Source organism: Malaya genurostris, chromosome 2 (genome assembly GCF_030247185.1).
Source record: "Malaya genurostris strain Urasoe2022 chromosome 2, Malgen_1.1, whole genome shotgun sequence".
NCBI lineage: Eukaryota > Metazoa > Arthropoda > Insecta > Diptera > Culicidae > Malaya > Malaya genurostris.
The window spans coordinates 129,147,275-129,169,793 of NC_080571.1; the positions used below are offsets into that span (position 1 = coordinate 129,147,275).

At 36.5% G+C, this 22,519-nt stretch overlaps 1 protein-coding gene across 1 annotated transcript in view; it reads left to right on the top strand.

The window, feature by feature from the left end:
• Positions 1-22,519, top strand: part of LOC131428175 (uncharacterized) — a 67,395-nt gene that overhangs the window by 21,471 nt on the left and 23,405 nt on the right. The window lies entirely within an intron of this gene.

Here is a 22,519-nt window from a genome sequence, read left to right on the forward strand (position 1 = left end):
TCCGGAAAAAAATCATATAGTTGCATTGATTCAAGGCTTCGGTCTTTTCTACACCACACTTACATCACTAATAGCCTTTTCTAGGGCTAATAATTAGTCAGCATGTATAATAATATTTATCCAAAGACTGATATTCCAAGCGAAGCAGTCGTTTTCAAGGCCAATAAAGAAATCAACCTCTTTAAGGTTATTTATCCAAAGAATCATTCTCCTAGTTATACAACCTTTTCAAATATTAACACTAAATCAATTTCTATTAAGGCTACCACAAGATCAATCTTTCTCAAGCGATAATAAAAGTTCGATAATAAAAGTTCGGGGCTAAATAAAAGATATATAATAATAAAACTGATTGATTAGACTACTGGGTTTGGTATGTTCAACAGTAATGTTTCGGTTTCATTTAGGCTTCAAGAACCTGCATATGTTTATATAGAAGTTCATTAAGAAGTATAATCGTCACATTATCTTCAAACCATTATTTCCTCTTCACAGATAGTCTGAGTGCAATTGAAGCTATTCGCTCAAACATGACTGGCAAGAATGAACCGTTTTTCTTTTCTTTTTTTTAAAGTGCCTGAACGGCATATTGAATAATAATTATCAAATCACTATAGTCTGGGTTCCAGTTCATTTCTCCATTGCAGGCAATGGAGGAGCCGATATTTTAGCCAAACGTGGTGCTATTGAGGGTGAAATTTATGAGCGACCGATTGCTTTTAACGAATTCTATAGTGCGTCTCGCCAAATAACCAGCCGGCAAGCTTCTCGGGATAGAGATGATGCACTCAATTATTACTAAAATGTCGAAAAAGGCATGGTTCAGGGGACTGGATGTGAGTAGGGATATCTTTCGAATGATGTCCAGACTCATGTCCAATCATTACACCTTAGACGCACATCTCCTTCAAATTGGAATATCCGAAACTAATCAATGTGCTTGTGGCGAAGCTTATCGTGATATTGATCATGTCGTTTGGACATGCGTGGAATACCGTAATGTCATATCTCACTGTCAGATCTCAACTGTTCAAGTTCGCGACATTCTTGCTTGTCGTGACCTTTCATACATGAAACTTCTGTATTATTTCATTAAGACCATTGGAGTCCCAATTTAATTTTTATTTTATTTTAGACTCCTTCCTTTTCCATGAGTTCAACCAATAGCCTGCTATCTTAAATTGAATAAAAGTGATGAACTGATACAAATAAACCTAAAATAGTTATAAGATACAAAAAATATTTTTTATGCGATGTAGTTTATAATAGAAATTTGTTTGATGAAAATAGTTTTTAGATTAACTAATGAATACCGTCATACTAATATGATATTCGAAATGTATTAGGTTTAAAGTACTATGTATTGTGGATGCTACGGCGAAGAGAAACTTATGTATATTGCCTAATGGAAAAAAAGGTATTTATGAAAAAATAATACTACAAGGATCAGCTCCATGGGATTGTTCGAGCTATTAATGTGGAACAAGGCAACCAGAATTGTGAATCATCGACATTTTCAATTAAACAGTTCAATCAATCGCCATACTACTTCATTTTGGATGCGCAATTGCACAAGACCCTCTTTAGATTGATCCTTATTTAGAACTAACATCGAATACTATAGACTCTGTTTGCCTTGATTTGTATTTGCCTTGTATAGACAAAATTATATCAATAGCCCAATATGAAATTGTGTGCTTACTACTGGCTTGGATTTCGATATTTATGCTTCTCTTCGTCAAGTTTGTGGTAAAGTTTTGCATGTATGCAGTTATTTTTATAGCGTTCAATGTCTCTTTTGAATGTGTAACATAGTGATTTGTGATAGTGATAATTCTACGATTGAAGCGATACACGTTTTCTCAATATAAACCGAGTTCATCTTCATGATTTATCACTCAAGATTTACCCTGTGGCAGTTGCAGGTTTCCCTTAATCACGCACGTGCGATTTAAAGACAATTGATCAAAGAAAACCAAGTAGAGCCATATATATAAAATTTGCATATAATATAAAATTTGCATGGAAATATATAAATCTGTATCAAGAGATCAAAATTATGTGCATGAAAATGATAATAAATCGATGCACAACTAAATGAAAAAATCATTAGAAGTAGATTCTTCTAGATTTGGCTTAAAACTGATTCAAATTGTAACTCACTCAAATTTCTCAGAGATGATTCGAAAGATTTCCATAAACAGGCTCAAATAAAAGTTCCTATAGTCTCGTATGTTGCTGTTTAATTTCATCCGAATCCGACTTTCGGTTCTAGACTATACGGTAAAGTGTATTTAATCATTTAGTGCGACGACGCAAAATAAAGGAAAATTCTTATTAACTTGATAGAGTTGTTTACAAATTGAAAAGGTTATGTTAGTTTATACCCGAAGAAAGTTTCTTATTTAATTCAAGATTGAAAACAAAATTCTTCACAGAATCATCTAGTGATATTTTTTGAAAATATAAGTAATATTAGAAAGGCATCATTACACCACTAGGTGTTTTGAAAAAGGTTTTGATATTTTTCAACTCCACAATATTTAAATGACAGTTTAAAAAAAATGCACAATCTGTATTGCTGGTCAAAAATATGTAATCTGTATATACAGAATCTTGATCACAAATTTATCTAAAAAAAAAGATTAATCTGTATATGTGGTAACCCTGGATAGAGTTTCAAATCGCTTTAAAGCGCTTTGCGTGATGTTTGTTGTCCAGCAGCAACCTTCCTCTGACATGAGACTGAGGCTTTGGAAATAATCTATATTATGGTAAGTTTAAGAGGTAAAGGGTTTTTACCCCCTAATTTATGCTAGTTGCACATAACCAATTTCACTCGATTTTACGTTTCGTCTTAGACTCATCAGTGCGTAGCAGTTTATGTTGAACTGCTACCTCCGACCTGACGGTTCAACATAAACCGCTAGGCAGACGTAAAGCTAATGCTCGTTTGGTGCAAATTCTTCACTTCGAAAAATGCACAAAGCTAATCAAATTACGCTGGATTTGCACTGGATATTTCCGATTTGCAAAGAAGCAATCTTTATAGTTCTTCAGATAACATTTAGAGGTATTAGAACGGCTGATTTTGTATAATGTTACCAATCGTTGTCCACTTACCGTTCTATTTTGCTCCTATGCACACGACCAGCAGCAGTATGATGCAATCGATTTTCTTTCAAGGGAAACTGGCTCTGCGAACGTCTAGCAATTGATTTAATAATGAACTGAATTCTTGATACTAAAACTAAGCTCTGGACCTGAAGCATCCGGAATGATGCACTTGCTTCACTTCCTGCTCAATCAACTGTAAGCTGCAACTGCAAAAATATCAAGTGTTAACCTTTTATACCTACACCGGTACGAGAAAGTCGTCATTCTTTGGTACTCGTTAATACCTAACATTTCAAAAACTTTAAATTTGAATTATTCGTGATTATGTCATACAACTGAAAATGTTATCATAAATTGATGATCATATTTTCGATGGCATGAAGCAAAAATTATGTTGATACGTAGTATCTAACGAGAGATATTAACGATCAAAAACTTATCACTCTCTCAGAGGATAAATTTGAAAAAGGCACCCGTCGTTGATTCATGAAAAAACACAACTTTGAAACTACTGTCCCGCTTATGTCATTGACTGGACATGGATTTCGTTCTCATAGTTTGCAAGCGAAACTGAGAGTGACAAAATTTATTGTCATTTTCGTCTATTTTTAGTCAATGAAAATGACTTTTATTAGCTCTGGAATCTATATTATATGTACTGATTTGCGAGCATACATCACGTGTTTACCTTCTGCATTAAATGACCAATTAGAGCGATGCTTCTCAGTTTAATCGATTACTTCAAAACCATCGTCAACGTTAGGGAAATCCAGTAAGCCAGTATAGTTTCTTGGAGTTTTAGCAGACAAAATAGGACACGGTATTAATTAAAGTTCATATATAATTTAAAAACCTGTTTTAATCCATCTAGTGTGGTAATGAAGCCTTTATCATATATAATACTGTGGTATTCGATTCAAAATGCTTCTCGTCGATTTTTAAAGGAAACCAAGAGATTGTGCATTAACTAGTATACATACAGAATGGAACAGTGCTTTGCTCGCGTAGGTCATCTTTAAGAAAATGAAGTGGGTTCACTATTATATGTGCTTCCAGCACCAGAACCCGAAAACCGCTATAGTCTAAATCGGTTCGTAGAGGCCATCAACTAACATGACGTACAAACTTTACTAGTTTTTATTCAAATTTTGAAGTTTTTATGCAATTTTGCCGTTTTTAGAGTATAAACGACGGTTTAAATTTTTGTCGAATCCGAAAATATGCAGTAATTTTTTGTAGGACCATAAGATCTTTCATTTGACTCTAAGATTGGGAACTATATTGACTATCAATTGGTGTAGTTTCGAGTCCAACTTAGAAAACTTCATTAATTTTCGTTTGAGTGTTAGATTGTTAGAAAACTTTTTCTACGGTTTTTGTTTGGCCGCAAGTGACGGTTTAAAATATTTGACACACTTTACCCTATAACTCCGAAACCGGTAGTCGGAACCAAATGAAATCGGTCAAACCATCGCTGAGCAAAGTGAGTGAGACTAATTTTGGAATATATGACCACTATTTCCGGTGCTTCCAGAACCGGAGAGCGGGAACCAGGATAACCGGAATCGGTTTGTTTAGTTGCTTACTGATAATGGCTATCGATTTGTGTGGTTTTTAGTCCAGTTTAGAATGTTTTTTACACACTTTACCCTAATTCCGGAACCGAAAGTCGGACTTTTCATTTGAATCTAAGTTTGCCAAATTCGGTTTAGCCGTCTCCGACCTAGTGAGATTATTTGACACATAAACACATACAGTGGTGACATTTTACTAGAGTGATACACCATCGAGTAAGTTTCATTTCAACACAGGGGAGGCCCCGCCGACGAACATCGCACAAAACGAAAAACGCACTCTTCTCAGTGTTGAATAGAACGAATTTGAGTGTGTGCTTGTGGTTAAAGAAGCTGGTGCCAGTGAAACACATTCTCTTCGCATGAATTGCTCTCACGTGCTCTCGCCTAAATGCACCCAAGTGACCACAGGTGCGTGCTAGTGATCGAACACTTCTGTAATTTTTTAATAACTATTTATTGTAATATGAGTTATAATTAAGTTATTAAGATTTATATTGGGTGTTCAGCCACAAGTGGTGACTTTTCAACCATATTATATACATGATTTGGTTATTACCACGAAAAACCCATTTGCTTCCGCAATTCTGTGATTTTTGTGTAAGGAAAATTGTAAACCTACTTGTATTGTGTAAAAAAGGACTAACTTACTAAAAGGAAAAGGACTAACTACAATTGAAGATTGCATCGATTTTTGTCGGAATTTGCTTATAATATTATGTGACATTACATCTAATGGTTCTATATTTGTGAGTCTGTGTAACTCATTTGTACTAAACCAGGACGCTTCAAAATCATTTTCAAAATTTTATTCTGAATCCTTTGAAACGTTTTCTTTCTGGTGGAACAACAACTTGACCAAATTGGTACTGCATAAAGCATGGCTGGTGTGAAATTTTGTTAAAAAATAATAATTTGTTTTATTTTTTAAACAGAGCTTAGAATTTCTGTTTGTGAGAGGAAAACATTTAATATATTTATTACACTTTGCCTGGATTCCTTCAATGTGATCCTTGAAAGTGAGTTTTTTGTCATACGTTAAACCTAAGTATTTAGCTAGATCAGATCATGTCAATTCCAAACCATTCAATTTGATAAGGTGGTTATTGTTTGGTTTCAGAAAAGAAGCTCTTGGCTTATGAGGAAAGATAATTAATTGCGTTTTGCTGCATTTAGTTTAATTTTCCATTTTGACAAATAATCACTGAAAATATTTAAACTCCTTTGTAGGCGACTGCAGATCGCTCTTAGATTTCTACCTGTGGCTAAAAGATTTGTCTCGTCACAGAATAGCGATTCCTGACAACCAACTGGTAGATTTGGAAGATCAGAAGTAAAAATATTATACAAGATTGGAGCTACGCTCGAACCCCGCGGAACACCTGCTCGTACGGGTAACAATTTAGATTTACAATTCTGATAGCTAACCTGAAGAGTACGATCAGTTAAATAATTTTGAATTAATTTGAACAAATTAATAGGAAACTGGAAATCAGACATTTTTGTTATTAAACCTTCGTGCCAAACACTGTCGAATGCTTTTTATATGTCTAGAAGGGCAACTTCAGTGGATAACCCAGAAGATTTTTTTGCTTTTATCATGTTCGTTACTCTTACAAGTTGATGAATAGTTGAATGTTCATGACGAAATCCAAACTGCACTGGTAAATTAATTGAATTCTCATTTATATGAGACATCATTCTTAACAAGATATTTTTTTCAAAAAGTTTACTGATAGAAGAAAGTAAACTAATTGGTCGATAACGATGTTTCTGCCGGGTTTTTATCAGATTTGAGGATAGGAATTACTTTAGCGTTTTTCCATCTTTTTGGGAAGTAAGCTAATGAAAAACACTTGTTGAAAATTCTAACCAAGAGTCTCAAGGAAACATCGGGAAGATTTTTAATAAGAATATTAAAGATTCCATCATTACCAGGCGGCTTCATGTTTTCAAGTTTCCTAATTGACTTAATTTCATCAAAATTCGTCTCAATAATGTCATCTTGTAATAACACTTGAGTTTTTTTTTTTTTTTCAAAGTTATATTTATTAAGGCATAATCCATTAAGGTTTACGATGCCAAGGGCTTGTCTATGTGGGTCCTCAGGAAACACTCTCCATCCGGCGGGTTGTCCTCATCGATGGTAGTGGTTCTTCGTGGCGGTGGTGTTGAAATATGACGTTGCCGCATCCTTCTGTGGGTCCGCGGGAAACACCCCCAGGCTACGAAGGCCCGGCGGGTGGCCCGCATGTTGGTCATCGAATGGAGCGGCTCTTCGTTGGTGATGATGGTGGTGTTGCCGAGGAGAATAAAAAAAAAACACAGAGAAGTAAATGTTGTGGAAAACGGAGTGAAAAAAAGGGGTTTTGGAAACGAAAAGACTAAGAACGACAGAGATCTAATTAGTTGACATCGAGATGGTGAAGAGACATGGGAAGGGGAACCAAAAAATTAGTGACAGCAGAAAGATCTTGTTAGTTTCGATGAAGATGGTGGACAGTCGGGGGATGGGGAAAACCGGGCGGATGTTAGTAACGAACCTGTAGGTGAAGTTTATTCTTAGCCTCAGTTGAAGTAGCGTCAAGGAAAAGGAGCAAATTAATGAGTAATATAACAGATTACACTTGTACGTTAATGTGTTTAAGGTACTTATAAATGAGGAGCATATAAAAACTATCCCGACTCGCCAATACATCTCGGATCGGAACCTCAGGTGGTCTACCTCGGGCCCTAAGGGATTTCTTAAGCTCAGACCTGGCGTCACGATACTCTACGCACGACCACACGACATGCTCGATGTCCTGATAATCCTCGCCACAGGTGCAGAGACCGTTCTCCGTGAGCCCAATACGCCGGAGATGTGCGTTGAACGTGTAGTGGTTTGACATGAGCCGAGACATCACACGAATGAAATCGCGACTAACGTTCATCCCCTTGAACCAAGGTTTCGTCGATACCCTAGGGATAATGGAATGTAGCCATCGTCCCAGTTCGCCATTGCTCCATGAAGCTTGCCAACTTTCAAGAGTTTTCTGACGAGAGATACTGAAAAATTCATTGAAGTAAATTGGTCTTTCATAAATATCACCTTCTAATGCGCCCACTTTAGCCAGTGAGTCTGCCTTTTCATTTCCCGGAATGGAACAATGCGAAGGGACCCAGACTAACGATATTAAATAAGACCGTCCAGATAAAGCTCTCAAGTGTTCCCGTATTTTCCCCAGGAAATATGGGGGATACTTTCCTGGCTGCATTGCCCGGAGAGCTTCTATTGAACTTAGACTGTCCGTGACAATGAAGTAATGGTCTTTGGGCAACGTTTCAATGATCTCGAGGGTGTACTGAATAGCAGCTAATTCTGCGACGTAAACTGAAGCCGGATCATTGAGTTTGTACGAAGCGGTGATGTTTTGATTGAAGATACCAAAGCCTGTGGAACTGTTGATGTTTGAACCGTCAGTGTAAAACATCTTTTCACAGTTGACTGCTCTGAATTTATTATAAAAAATATTAGGGGCCATTTGAGGGCGTACATGATCCGGAATTCCACGAATCTCTTTTCTCATGGATGTGTCGAAAAACACAGTAGAATCAGAAGTATCCAGGAAATGAGCACGGTTGGGAATAAACGAAGAAGGGTTAAAATCCTGGGCCATGTAATCAAAATACAAGGACATAAAACGGGTTTGAGAATTGAGCTCGACAAGCCTTTCGAAGTTTTCAATCACCATCGGATTCAAGATTTCGCATCGGATTAGCAAACGATATGAGAGTTCCCAGAATCGGTTTTTCAACGGTAAGACGCCCGCGAGCACTTCGAGACTCATCGTATGAGTCGATTGCATGCAACCTAGGGCAATACGCAAACAACGATACTGAATTCTTTCCAGTTTAATGAAATGGGTGTTCGCGGCGGATCGAAAGCAGAAGCATCCATATTCCATTACGGACAATATCGTTGTTTGATACAGTCTGATCAGGTCTCCTGGGTGGGCACCCCACCAAGTTCCGGTTATTGTACGAAGAAAGTTGATTCTTTGTTGGCATTTTCGTTTCAGATACCTAACATGACATCCCCAGGTGCCTTTGGAGTCGAACCAGACCCCGAGATATTTAAATGTGAAGACCTGAGCTATGGTTTCACCCCCTAGTTGAAGCTGTAATTGTGCTGGTTCTCGCTTCCTTGAAAATACAACCAGCTCAGTTTTCTCCGTAGAGAACTCGATACCCATTTGAAGAGCCCATGTGGATAAGTTGGCAAGAGTATCTTGTAACGGCCCTTGCAGATCGCCAGCTTTGGGTCCTATAATAGACACAACGCTGTCATCGGCAAGTTGTCTTAGCGTGCAAGATGTGTTGATACATTCATCAATGTTGTTCACGTAAAAGTTGTATAAAAGGGGGCTTAAGCATGAGCCCTGAGGAAGACCCATGTAACTGAATCGTATTGTTGACAAATCACCATGCGTGAAATACATGTGTTTCTCAGACAATAGATTATACAAAAAGTTATTCAAAATTGGTGAAAGACCTTGCTGATGCAACTTCTCAGATAGGATGTTTATGGAAACTGAATCAAAAGCCCCCTTGATGTCTAGAAAAACTGACGCCATTTGTTCTTTACGAGCAAATGCCATTTGAATTTCGGTTGAGAGCAACGAAAGACAATCGTTCGTCCCTTTACCTTTGCGGAAACCAAATTGTGTATCTGAAAGTAAGCCATTAGTCTCGACCCAATTGTCTAGACGAAACAGAATCATTTTTTCGAACAATTTCCGGATACAGGAAAGCATAGCAATCGGCCGATACGAATTATGATCGGAGGCTGGTTTCCCTGGTTTTTGAATGGCGATAACTCTCACTTGTCTCCAGTCATGTGGGACAATATTATCCTCAAGAAGCTTATTGAATAATTTCAACAAGCGCCTTTTGGCAGTGTCAGGCAGATTTTTTAACAAGTTGAATTTGATTCTGTCTAACCCTGGGGCTTTATTGTTACATGACAAGAGTGCAAGTGAAAACTCCACCATCAAAAACGGTGTTTCGTTCCTGTTTGCTGACGCGACGCGGGTGATCTTCTGTTCCGGAACAGAGTCGGGACATACCTTTTTAGCAAAATCGAATATCCAGCGGTTAGAATATTCCTCGCTTTCGTTTGTGTTGTTTTGGTTACGCATTCGTCGGGCCGTATTCCAAAGAGTAGTCATCGATGTTTCTCTCGATAAATCATTTACAAATCGACGCCAATAACCGTGTTTCTTAGCTTTAATAAGGCTTTTCATTTTAAAGTCTAATGACGCGTATTTTCGATAGTTATCTGGTGTTCCATTTTTTCTAAATATTATGAAGGCTGAAGTTTTTTCAGCTTTTAGTTCTGAACACTCTTTGTCCCACCACGGATTGGGAGGACGGATGGTATTTTTCACGCCGGGTACTCTCTTCGTCTGAGCTTGAATCGCAGTATCGAGAATCAAGCCAGCCAGAAATGTATACTCTTCCTCCAGAGGAAGCTCTCGCGTTGTTTCTAGTTTCTCAGATATCGAGTTTGCGTAACTTTTCCAATCAATATTTCGTGTGAGGTCATACGAAACATTGACTGTCTCCAATGGTCTCGAACTGCTGCTGATTGAAATTACGATCGGCAAATGATCGCTACCGTGAGGATCAGGGATTACCTTCCACGTGCAATCCAATCGTAACGATGTCGAACAAATAGAAAGATCCAATGCACTTGGTCTCGCTGGTGGTGCCGGAACCCGTGTCATTTCTCCCGTATTTAAAATTGCCATATTGAAGTTATCGCATAGGTCGTAGATTATAGTTGATCTGTTATCATCATGGAGACAGCCCCATCCCGTACCATGCGAGTTGAAGTCTCCTAAAACCAACGTTGGTGCTGGAAGGAGTGCCATTAGATCGCAAAGCCGTCGGTGCCCAATCGAGGCCCTTGGAGTAATGTAGACGGAAGCAATGCAAAGGTCCTTGCCTTTCATTGTGACTTGACATGCGACAACTTCAATACCTGGTATCGAGGGGAGGTTTATTCGATAGAAGGAATAGCACTTTTTGATCCCTAAAAGTACCCCTCCGTAAGGGGTTTCTCGATTCCAGCGGATAATGTTAAAATCGTGGAAGTTGAGGGGTATTTCAGAAGTTAACCATGTTTCGCACAAAGCAAATGCGTCACATTGCAAATTGTTTATTAGAATTTTGAAAGAATCTATTTTGGGAATGATACTTCTGCAATTCCACTGTAAAACAGTGATCAAATCCATGACCTCGTTCTGTAAATTAGCTATCGAAGGATACAATCGCTGAGAGGAGGGGCCATTTTGCAGTCAACTGCTTCAAAAATGTTTTAACTATTGGTATAAAAGTCATCAAAAGATTTTTCAAGGCGTCGGAAAAATTGAATGTTTTGCAAATCCAGTCCACAATTTCAGAGAATTTTATAAAACCAGCATTTGGTAGATTCTCTGGTTGGTATTTGGGGACGTTTGTGGGTTTTGATGTCCCAGGAAGTGCTGGAAATTCCTTTTTAGATCTAAGTTTATCCAGATCAGGAGCTGTTTGCTTTGGTTTTTTCAGTTTACCAGCACTTCCCATTGATGTTACTTTTGGAGGGCCCTCAGAAGATATTTTCGTACCCTTACTAGGGAGCTTGTGCGAGGAAATATTTCTCCTCTTTCTAAAGCTCTGAGGGACAGCCGAAGATGGACCTTCGAGGGGATCGTCAGATTCATACTCGTCAGTTGACAAGCAAGTGTAGATGTTTTCTGTTAGTTTAGGTGGTTTAGCATTCTTGAGCATCTCGGCGAAAGAACGCTTGGAGCGTGCTTGGAGAGATTGTTTCAATTTATCCCCTTGCAATTTGTACGCGGGGCATATCGAGAGGTCATGCGGGTCCTCTTTACAGTAAAAACATTTTTCAATGTTCTTTCCGCAAGAGCCATCCGCATGTGCCTCTCCACAGTTAGCACAACGAGGTTTATTGCCACAACGAGAGGCTGTATGTCCCAATTGTTTACAATTGGTACAGTTCATGACCCGCGGTACAAACAGACGAACAGGCAGACGTACCCGGTCCAAGAGAACGAAATTGGGTAAAGCCGAACCGGAGAAGGTCACTCGATAAGAGTCTGATTGGGGATAAGACTTTGTTCCGTCCCCAGCGACAAACACTGAATGTAAACGTTTACAATCCAGTATTTTTACCTTCTTGAGTAGGGGGTCTTTGAATTCGCCAACCCCGTGCTCAAGAATATCTTCACATGTCAGACTCGCATCTGTGACCACGCCGTCAATCTCCACTTCGCGTGCTGGCACGTAGACACAATACTCCCGCGCAAAAAGATCACTTTGAACGATCTCGTTAGCCTGCTTTGAGCTGGTTAACAAGACCCTAAGCTTCCCTGGGCGTACTTTATCAATACGTGTAATAGTAGAGTATCGTGAAGTCAATTCGTGAGATATTTTTATAAGGTTAAATTTGTTGTTGTTCTTGGTCCGGAAATAGACCACATAGGAACCTGTCGAAAGCAAAGGATCATCGGGATACTTCTTTACCCTTGAGATCTTCTTGTTGTTATCAAGAGGTGGTTTTGGATCTGTATCCATTACATTATCAGGATTAGGGGGATTCATTATAACGATGCTTATTAAAGCACGGAGTTATCTCCGCGCAGGTTATGTAATTATATGAGGTGGAATGCAACGATAAGCAATGGTATCAGAGGAGAAAAAGGAAACAATACTTAGCTTGTCTGGCAATAAGGAATGGCCGCCAAGACCTGGTCTTGGTCGATTGCCTCTTTAATATGTGCCAAAAACCTCCTTGAGGAAAAAGCACAATCTCAACTGTTTATCTGTTGCACCGGCCATCGGCTGTGTGACAGTGTGAAAAACCTCCGTGAGGAAAAAGCACAAGTCACAACACTTATACAATCCGCGCGAAATTAACGTCAGACGTCACGGCACGGGTTTTCTGCTGCTGTAACACGTTCTAATCGATTCTGTGTCGGTATCCGAACAAAGACACGGTTATAGGATTTTCTATCGTTGAAAATTTCCACTGAAAAACTTGACAGAATTTTTTATCGCGTCCAGTTTTGGCAAGGCCTACTGTGGCAATGAATAACACTTGAGTTGAAATATGATCATATTTCAGTGAGACTTCATTTCCAATAGGACTCACAACGTTCAAATTAAAAGTGTGGGCACTCTCGAACTGCTGAGCAAGTTCTTGAGCTTTTTCGCCATTTGTAATAAGTATTTGACATCCTTTCTTGAGAGCAGGAATTGGTTTCCAAGGTTTCTTATGAACCTTAGAAAGTTTCCAGAAAGGTTTAGAATAAGGTTTAATTTGTTCAAATTTTCATTTCGCAAAAGAGTAAATCTTATGTTTAATTTCTTTTTGTAAATCCTTAACTATGTTTTTCATAGCAGGATCATGAGAGCGTTGATATTGTCGTCGACGAACATTCGTCAACCGAATGAGCAGTTGAAGATTGTCATCGATGATAGGAGAATTTAATTTAGTTTGAGCTTTGGGAACTGAAAGATTTCTAGCTTCGATAATGTAATGATTCAAATGATCTATTACTGTGTCGATGTCCGCAGAATTTCCTAAAATAATTTCATGATCCACATGATTTTCAATGTGAGATCTGTATTCAAACCAATTGGCTCTATGATAGTTGAATATACTAATTGGATTAATTATAGCTTCGTTGGAAAGTCTGGATGTTACAGGAAGATGATCTGAGTCAAAGTCAGCATGTGTAATCGGTTCACCACAATTGTGACTTTGATCTGTTAGAACCAGATCAATTGTAGACGGGTTTTTCACGGAAGAGAAATAAGACGGATTACTGGGATAAAGAACTGTGAAGTAACCAGCTGAGTTGATTATGAAGTATTTTACCATTACTGTTATTTTACTTACAATTCCACTGGACATGCTTAGCATTTAAGTCTCCTATTACGAAAAATTTCGGTCGATATCTTGTGAGTTTTTGCAAATCGCCTTTAAAGAAATTTAATTGTTCGCCGGTGCATTGGAAGGGCAAATATACTTTAGCGATGAAATAAATTCCATGAATGGTTTCAACTTCGATTCCCAAGCTTTCAATAACTTTAGTATTGAAAGAAGGTAAAATTCGATGTTTAATTTGCGATGGACAAAAAAGGCAACTCCACCACCCAGTAAACCTGTCAAATCGATGAATCACATAATGTGCATTGTTTTGTCGTGAATACGACTTACTTTACTATGGGGTGCCTTTTCAAAATTTACCCTCTGAGAGAGTGATAAGTTTTTGATCGTGAATATCTCTTGTTGTATCTAACGAATTAACATAATCTTTATTACACCCCATCGGAAATATGATCACAATTTTATGATAAAATTTTCAGTTGTGTGACATAATCTCAAATAATTCAAAATCAAACTTTTCTGAAATGTTTGGTATAAAAGAGTACCAAAGGGGATAATCCATAAGGCCTTTCTCGTGTTTTTAAATCTCAGAGCTCAGTGATCTGTGGAAGGATTTATATAATCTAACTGCCAATAGAATCAAAATTTTTCAACTTAAACGTGTATAGCAAAAGCATTGAAGTATTTCAATAGTACACTATTGAAAAACCTGTATCATTTGACCCATGTCAACACCAGCCAATCAGAACGCGTTCTGAGGAAGTGAACAAAACATATGCTGCTATACAACAAATCGTTCGAGAAAAATGTTCCGAAAAGTGTTGAATATCGTAGTGAGTTCCTCAATTTGGTCCTTTTGAATGCTAGAAACGAATCCCTACAGCATATTAATAGTTTCTTTCAATAAATTATGCAAATCCGATAAGAAATAATCGACATTAAAATTCTGTATGCGGCTATTTTTATAGCCGTTAGGACCGCCCATTAGTGAAAAAGCTACAAACGAAATCAGGTAAAAACAAGCCTCTCAACAAAAATTGGATCAGTTTGGATTCTATCGTCACTGCGAGCAGATGTATTTTGTGTCGTTTGCAAAGCTAGTTTCGCTTCCGACAAGAGCGATTACGTCACAGCTGCGTCATTTGCATTGATGAAAAAGAAACAGTGGAGAGTATTACACAAAATCAACCGTTCTAATGGCTCTAAAAGTTTTCAAAAGAACTATTAGGATTTGTTGTTCGCAAATCGAAAGGAAATATCCTCAGTTTAGTGCAAATCTAGAACTGTTTGATTTGATTTTTGCACTTTTCGCTGTGTGAAATTCACAGTAATCTAGATCAAGTGAAGCCTTCTTTGTTTTTGCGAAAAATGTGGAAAAGGGGAATGCTTGCATAATTCATACAATTGATCAACTAATTGATATTCGGAAGTGTTTAGGAACATGTCCGTTGTTTTCGTATTAACGACATCCAGTTATGTCTCTGACATTACCCACCCGCCTTTTTCAATTTGACATTTGGTTTAAGAAAAGTTTCTGTCACAATGACAATATGAATTTTGTGAACTTTGAGAAAATTATAAAATTCATCTTCACTCGATTTTAATGATCGAGCATTCCAATTTAAAATATTCAAAAAATTATTTAACATCACTGTTAATTTTCAAATTCATTATAATATTATTTGCAAATTGCCATCCCACTTGCAATACTTAAAAAAGTGATGAAGTTGAATTCATTCGGATGATCATTTGAAAAAGTTGATCTTGTAGGTAGATCGTTTTATTTTCAGTTATATCGCCTAAATCGACTTCGTTTGAAGAAGCGAATGGTATTGAATGAATATTGGTAGGTCTTCTTCTAATGGCAGTTACACAAATGTAACAGGGAGACACATTAGTGTACCCCTTAGAAGATCACTTGGCCGACCTACCTATTAATAAATTGCTTTCGTTAGAAGATGAACTGGTAGGCGTTCCTGTTTTTTGTTTGTTTACATTAGAAGAATTAAGTGGTAGTTGTCTACCTGTTACCAAAGCATAACTGTCATTAGAAGAAGATGATGACGAGGTCGATCTACCTGTCAATAAATTGTTTTTTGACTTCAATTGACGAATTGGAAGGCCTGTTTTTTGTTTTAAATTCGAAAAATTAAGTGCCTTAGAAGAATTAGGCGTGGCATTTGTAACGTTTTTTTATTTTTTTTTATTTTCAGGTATGTTCTGTAAATTTAAGGTCGTTGATTTGACTTGTTGTCTAAGCGAACGAGCGTTTAAAATTTATTGCCTGACAGAACATTTCAAATAATTTGATTTGTGATTTCCATCGCAATTTGAACATGAAAATTTATCAGTGGTTTCATTCATTGGACAAACGTCTTTCGAATGCGATTTACCACAATTCAAACACCGTATATCCATATGACAATTTTTGGTTCCATGGCCGAAGCCTTGGTAACGACGACATTGCGTTAAGTTTACAATACGATTATGCCGTTTATTATATTCCCAATGAATTTTAATGTGGGAAATGAAACGTACTTTTTCTAAAGTTTTCAAATTGTTTACATCACTTCGATTGAAGTGTATTAGGTAAAGTTCATGAGAAATTTCAGAGCGTGGTTTAGAAGTACCATTCGCTTTTTTTCATAAGTATTATTTTGAAGGGGCAAAACCAAGCAATTCTTTTAGTTTATCATTATTTGTATCAGTACTTTGATCAATTGATAAACCATTCAAGACAGCCTTGAAGGGTCTGTCTGATTTCATATCATGTGAATAAAATTTATGAAGTTTCTCGGACAAATATCGGATAAGACGTTCGTAATCTTCCAAGCCTTCAACCAAGACTCGACATTCTCCTCTTCGTCTGATTTTAAATGAGACTTCTGCTTCCGGGAGCAAAGTAGAAAGCTCAGTACGGAATGCTTCGAAGTCGGAAATCATCACCGTCACTGGAGGCATAAATTATTGTTTTTTCCCACAACGACAAACGTCCATTTTGGGAATTTTAGAAGAATTTTCTTCTATGTCGCTACAATCGTATTCAGGAAGAATCGAATTAAGAGAAGCGTAAGGGAACGCATATTCAGCAAAAGCGCAATTTATCGATGAAATTTAGTTTTTCCTTGCTGCAAAAATGATTGTCATAGCAAGGCCAGCGCTATCTTCCATAAATTTAAAAATTAAATCACAGAAGACAGTGGGTGTTGAACAGTGGTTCACACAGCACGCGTATAGCTCTTGGCTCCTGGAATTTTTTTCTGGCTACATAGAGTTTCATTGATTCATGGATTCAGTCTTTTTCAAGGCTACCTGAATCCCTAACAGTTTATTTGAAGACTAACAATGAATCAGCCTTTCTCAAGGCTATACGAAGAGTGATATTCTAATATATTCAGTCTTTTTCAAGACTAAGAAATTTATCAGCCTTTTTTAAGGCTAGCCATTCAAAAATTTTTTTCTTCAAACTAACCAGTTCTTATTAAGACTACCACAAAATCAGTCTTTATCAAGACTCAATCAAACTAGGAGTCTATTCGAAGACTAGCTTAGTTAATTTAATTTCAAATTTCATTCATTTCAAAAATGCTTGTGTCCAACCGGAAAGGCAACAAGCCTACACACTTAGAAAATGTTACATCTTCATAGATGCACATAAAAGGAGCGTCGCGATTCACTTACATTTACAACACAAAGCATGTAAAGATCAGTCATATCATTAACTTCACAGTCAATTAAACTGAAGCTTGCATCAATACAGACGCAAAATCTATATTTACATGTTAGTAGATGTAATATTGTGTCATCACCGAAGAAATTATGGCACATTTGAATTTACGTCAAGCGTAAATTTCATTTTTTCTAAGAGTGTAGGGCAAAAATAATTCAATATGGAATAAATCACAATCCGTTATTCAACATTTTTGTAATAACATTCACGATCTTATAGAATCTGAATGTAAAAATAAAAGACAACGGACGGATTTCCCTTCCGTTGATTCTATGCCGTCTAACAATATTTACAACAATATATACAACTAACAATATATACAACAATATTTTGGCTACTGGAAAAATATTTGAAAATTTACTAGAAATATCTTATGATCTAACACTTTTTTAACAATTTTTAAACTTATTTACTAAAATGTGAAATGTGCTATACTTCACCACTTTCAAGTTTTGGTTAATACTGGAATAGTACGGAAAATGTTTGTGATCGAGTCACAACATTCGGAAGAGAAACTAAATTTGCCTGATTAGTTGTTTTTTATTTGTTCTAACCTCTCCTTTCTCTATACGAAAATATATATTGCAAAATTTAATGATATGTGGTCAGAATTTAAATCTTAACAAATCAAGTTTATTTCATATTGCAATAATAAAACATTGAAAAATACCGCCACTAGGTGGAATAAAACAGGTTTTGGGAGTATCGAGTATTTAATGAAATGATGCCTTTTTTATCGATCCACATGTCTTTTGCATCAATATTCATTTGTCTTTCAAAAAATGTATGGTAATCAATTGCTTTATTAAAATAAATGGGATGAAATATTTATTAAAATAATCAGAACGATTCCAACAAATGAACAAATAAATCTTCCAACAAATGAACAAATAAATCTACATAATCTGTATGAGCACATACAGATTATGCAATCACTGTGAAAATCGACTTTTGAACCGAGGCCCGGAGGGGCGAGTGTCATATACCATTCGACTCAATTTATTGAGTACTAACTAAGTTTTCTAACTCTTTTGTAAAAAATGAGAAAAACTCATCACATTTGCTTGCCTTTTTCGCGCCCGGATGACGGTTTTGAGGTAGTCAGGCACATATCATTCATTATGTTTTGATGGACGAGTAGATAAGGTAAATTTTGATTGAAAATCGTTCATTTCTTCTAGTGCGTTAGACGGAACTGGATGTCGTGGTGAGGTTCTTCCACCAACATCAGTAACAACTTTCATAAGAAATATTTGTCGCCAATAAGTCAATCTTTAGTGTAAGCGCCGTTACAATTTTGGAAGCGAAGTAGTAAAAGATGTCTAAATTCACAAAATCAACTAATACGAACGATTGCCATAAATATTCGTATTCACGTGCTCCAGTTGTGTCTGTGACATTATTCATCTGCCTTTTATTGCACTTACTTTTCTCTGAGATGGCTGAACCGATTTTCACAAACTTAGATACAAATGAAAGTCCTCATGGTCCCGGTGAGCTGAATGCTGAATTAAGCGTTTTTTCATAAAACTTTGTTAAAAAATAAATAAATTTTTTTCATAATTTTCAAAAATTTACATTATTTTGAAAACATATAACTTTTTCAAATATTATTTCACCATTCTAGAAATTTGACAGTATTTTTATTAGGACTTCAGCTACAATATATCACAAAGTAAAAAAACCTGTTTTAATCCACCTAGTGGTGTAACGATGCCTTTCTCATATCAATCATGCTATCATATTTAATACTGTGGTATTCTTCAAAATTATTTTTCTTCGATTATTAAAAGAATAACCGAAATAGATTTGTTTGACCGTCTACTGATAAAAACTATCAATTGGAAAAAAATTGAGGTCGATTTAGACAACTTTTTACGGTTTTTCGCTCTTTTCAGTGATGGTATAAAATTTTTAACACACTTTACCATATATTTCCGGATGCGGAAGTCGGATCCTAATGAAATTCAGGAATTACGTATGGGACCACAGGACCTTTCATTTGAACCTAGGTTTGTGAAAATCGGTCGCGCCATCTATGAGAAAAGTTAGAACACATATTTTCTATTTTTTTTGCACATTTTATCCCATAACTCCGGAACCGGAAGTCGGATCCAAATAATATTCAGGAATTTTGTATGGGACCACAAGACCTTTCATTTGAATCTAAGTTTGTGAAAATCGGTTCAACCATCTCCGAGAAAAGTTAGTGCGAAAAAACGTTACATACACACATACGCACATACACACATACGCACATATACACACATACACACACATACACACACATCCACACACAGACATTTTGCGTACTCGACGAGCTGAGTAGAATGGTATATGACACTCGGCTCTCCGGGCCTCGGTTCAAAAGTCGGTTTTCACAGTGATTGCATAACCTTTCTATATAGAAAAGGCAAAAAAAAATTCTTCGTTTCTTAAAAGAATAACCGAAATCGGTTTGTTTGACCATCTACTGATAAAAACCATCAAATTGGAAAAGATTTGAGGTCGATTTAGAAATTTTTTTAAGGTTTTTCCCCATTTTCAGTGATGGTATACAATTTTTAACACACTTTACCCTATATTTTCGGATCCAGAAGTTGGATCCGCATGAAATTCAGGAATAACGCATGGGACCATAGGACCTTTCATTTGAACCTAAGGTTGTGAAAATCGGTCTCGCCATCTATGAGAAAAGTTAGAACACATATTTTCCTTTTTTGCACATTTTACCCCATAACTCCCGAACCGAAAGTCGGATCCAAATAATATTCAGGAATTTTTTATGGGACCTCAAGACTTTTCATTTGAATGTAAGTTTGTAAAAATCGATTCAGCCATCTCTGAGAAAAGTTAGTGCAATTATTTTCACAATTTTTGCGCATTTTACCCCATAATTCTGGAACCGGAAGTCGGATCCAAATATTATTCAGGAATTTTGTATGGGACCACAAGACCTTTCATTTGAATCTAAGTTTGTGAAAATCGGTTCAACCATCTCCGAGAAAAGTTAGTGCGAAAAAACGTTACATACACGCATACGCACATACACACACATACACACACATACACACACATACACACACATACACACACATACACCCAAACACACAGACATTTTGCGTACTCGACGAACTGAGTCGAATGGTATATGACACTCGGCCCTCCGGGCCTCGGTTCAAAAGTCGGTTTTCACAGTGATTGCATAACCTTTCTATATGAGAAAGGCAAAAAAACAAAAATACCTTTTTCGAGATATTTGAATTCTGTTCTTCTTCAAAATCAAACGAAAAATTTTGAAGCGGATTAGAATATCCTTCTCCTGAAAATATTGAGTTTCGTTCCAAAATTATCCATTATATTATACATATCCAATAATACATATAAAAAACTTTGTTCACGTTGAAAAGTCCGAATAATAATAACGTAAACTTTTTTACGTCATGATTCGATTTATGAACCCCCGATTATTACGTAAATAGAAATTGGGGTGTATAAGCTTCATCACACAATGGAGGATATGGAAGCGTTATATTAGAAGCAAGAAATTGCGCGCAAAACATTCAGAAGCAGATAAATATTCTATTCTGTGTTCTGCGGTGAATATGATGAAAGAATTAATTCATGCATAGTTAATGTAATTTGTACAAAGTGTGAAATAAGATATAAGATTATAATTATTAATATTATAAACTATTGAGCAATGTACAATGTGATAAATTTTTGATTGTACATCGCTATTACAAAATTTAACAAAAAGACAAAGATCCAAAGTTTATAATGAATAAACTTAGAACTAAACGATATAAACGAAACGATATAAAACTTAGAACTCTGCTAGGAAGGCATCGTTTGCAGTAACCCTAGTTCAATTTATTTTTTTTCTAAACGACCTTTCAACAAAAACATCTGCTGAATATCCTGTAATGGTATTACTTGAAAACGATTACTAACACGAGAAAGACACTTTTCTTTTTAGCGTAATCGCGCAATGAATAATATTTTTATTTCGTCCTAAAGTTTCACTGGCTACGCAACAAACGTCATTCACACGGATCTGAAAGTTGCGTTTGTCAAAATTGATCACAAAATACTTCTGTGTAAATTATCTCGTCTTGATTTCTCTGCACAGCTTGTGTCTTGGTTAAACTCATACCAGAGTTTTATGAGTGAAACTGGAGAGTAGCACATCATCGCAATTCGCGAACAATACAGAAGTAACTTGGGACCCTTGCTTTTCACATTATTTTTTAACGTTTTCGTTTGTAGACGACTTGCATTTGCGTAGCGCACGTTATTACATTTTAATGACTGTAACTCATATGAAACAAATCCATCGAACAGGTGAATGCCTAAGCAACACGAATTATAATTGATGTCACTCAAAAAGCGTAAGAGGCGGAGTTTGTGCGACTTACCGATAACGGCCAAACAAATTTTACGTTACGTTTGCGTCAAGTTGCAGTTCGTTGATATTTTTTGCATCGAACAATGATAGCGATCATTGTTCACCCATTATATCTACTCAAAATTTATATGTTATTCGATATTTATGGTGAAGAACATAAATATTGTTTTCAAATTTTAAAATTTAATTAGTAGACCAACCGCAATGATCGATAATGCATTGCATGAATAGAGTGCGCAGATAATTCTGATGGCCATGTCGAAACGAAATATTTCGAGGATTGGATCAAGCGCTGGCACAAGTGTGTTCTCTTCCTTGAACCAATTCCGAATATCAAACTTGACATTGACATTGTTGTTGATAATCAGTCACCTTACACAGTATCAAAAGTCTTATGGCGTAATTGTTAATTAAACAAGATTATTTTGCTTATATTTTAATTGTCCTTACTTCAAATAGCTCGTATTTATTGACCTGCTTCATTAGACACACAAAACACGTCATTTTTGAGATGTGATACCTTTTGAAAAATGATTGCGAGAATTCAACCTCCTCTTAATTTTTCGTCGTACGTAGGTATCAACTGACTGTCATATTTGAATAAATTATTTTTATCAAAATATCTACCAAATGTAATATCTTTGAAAAATCCTTCCACAATATGTAATTTAATGTGATAAGCTTCAGATTGACGCAACATGGGTTACTTAACATCGGTTGAATCCATAAAGTTTGTTAGGTGTGCCAAAATT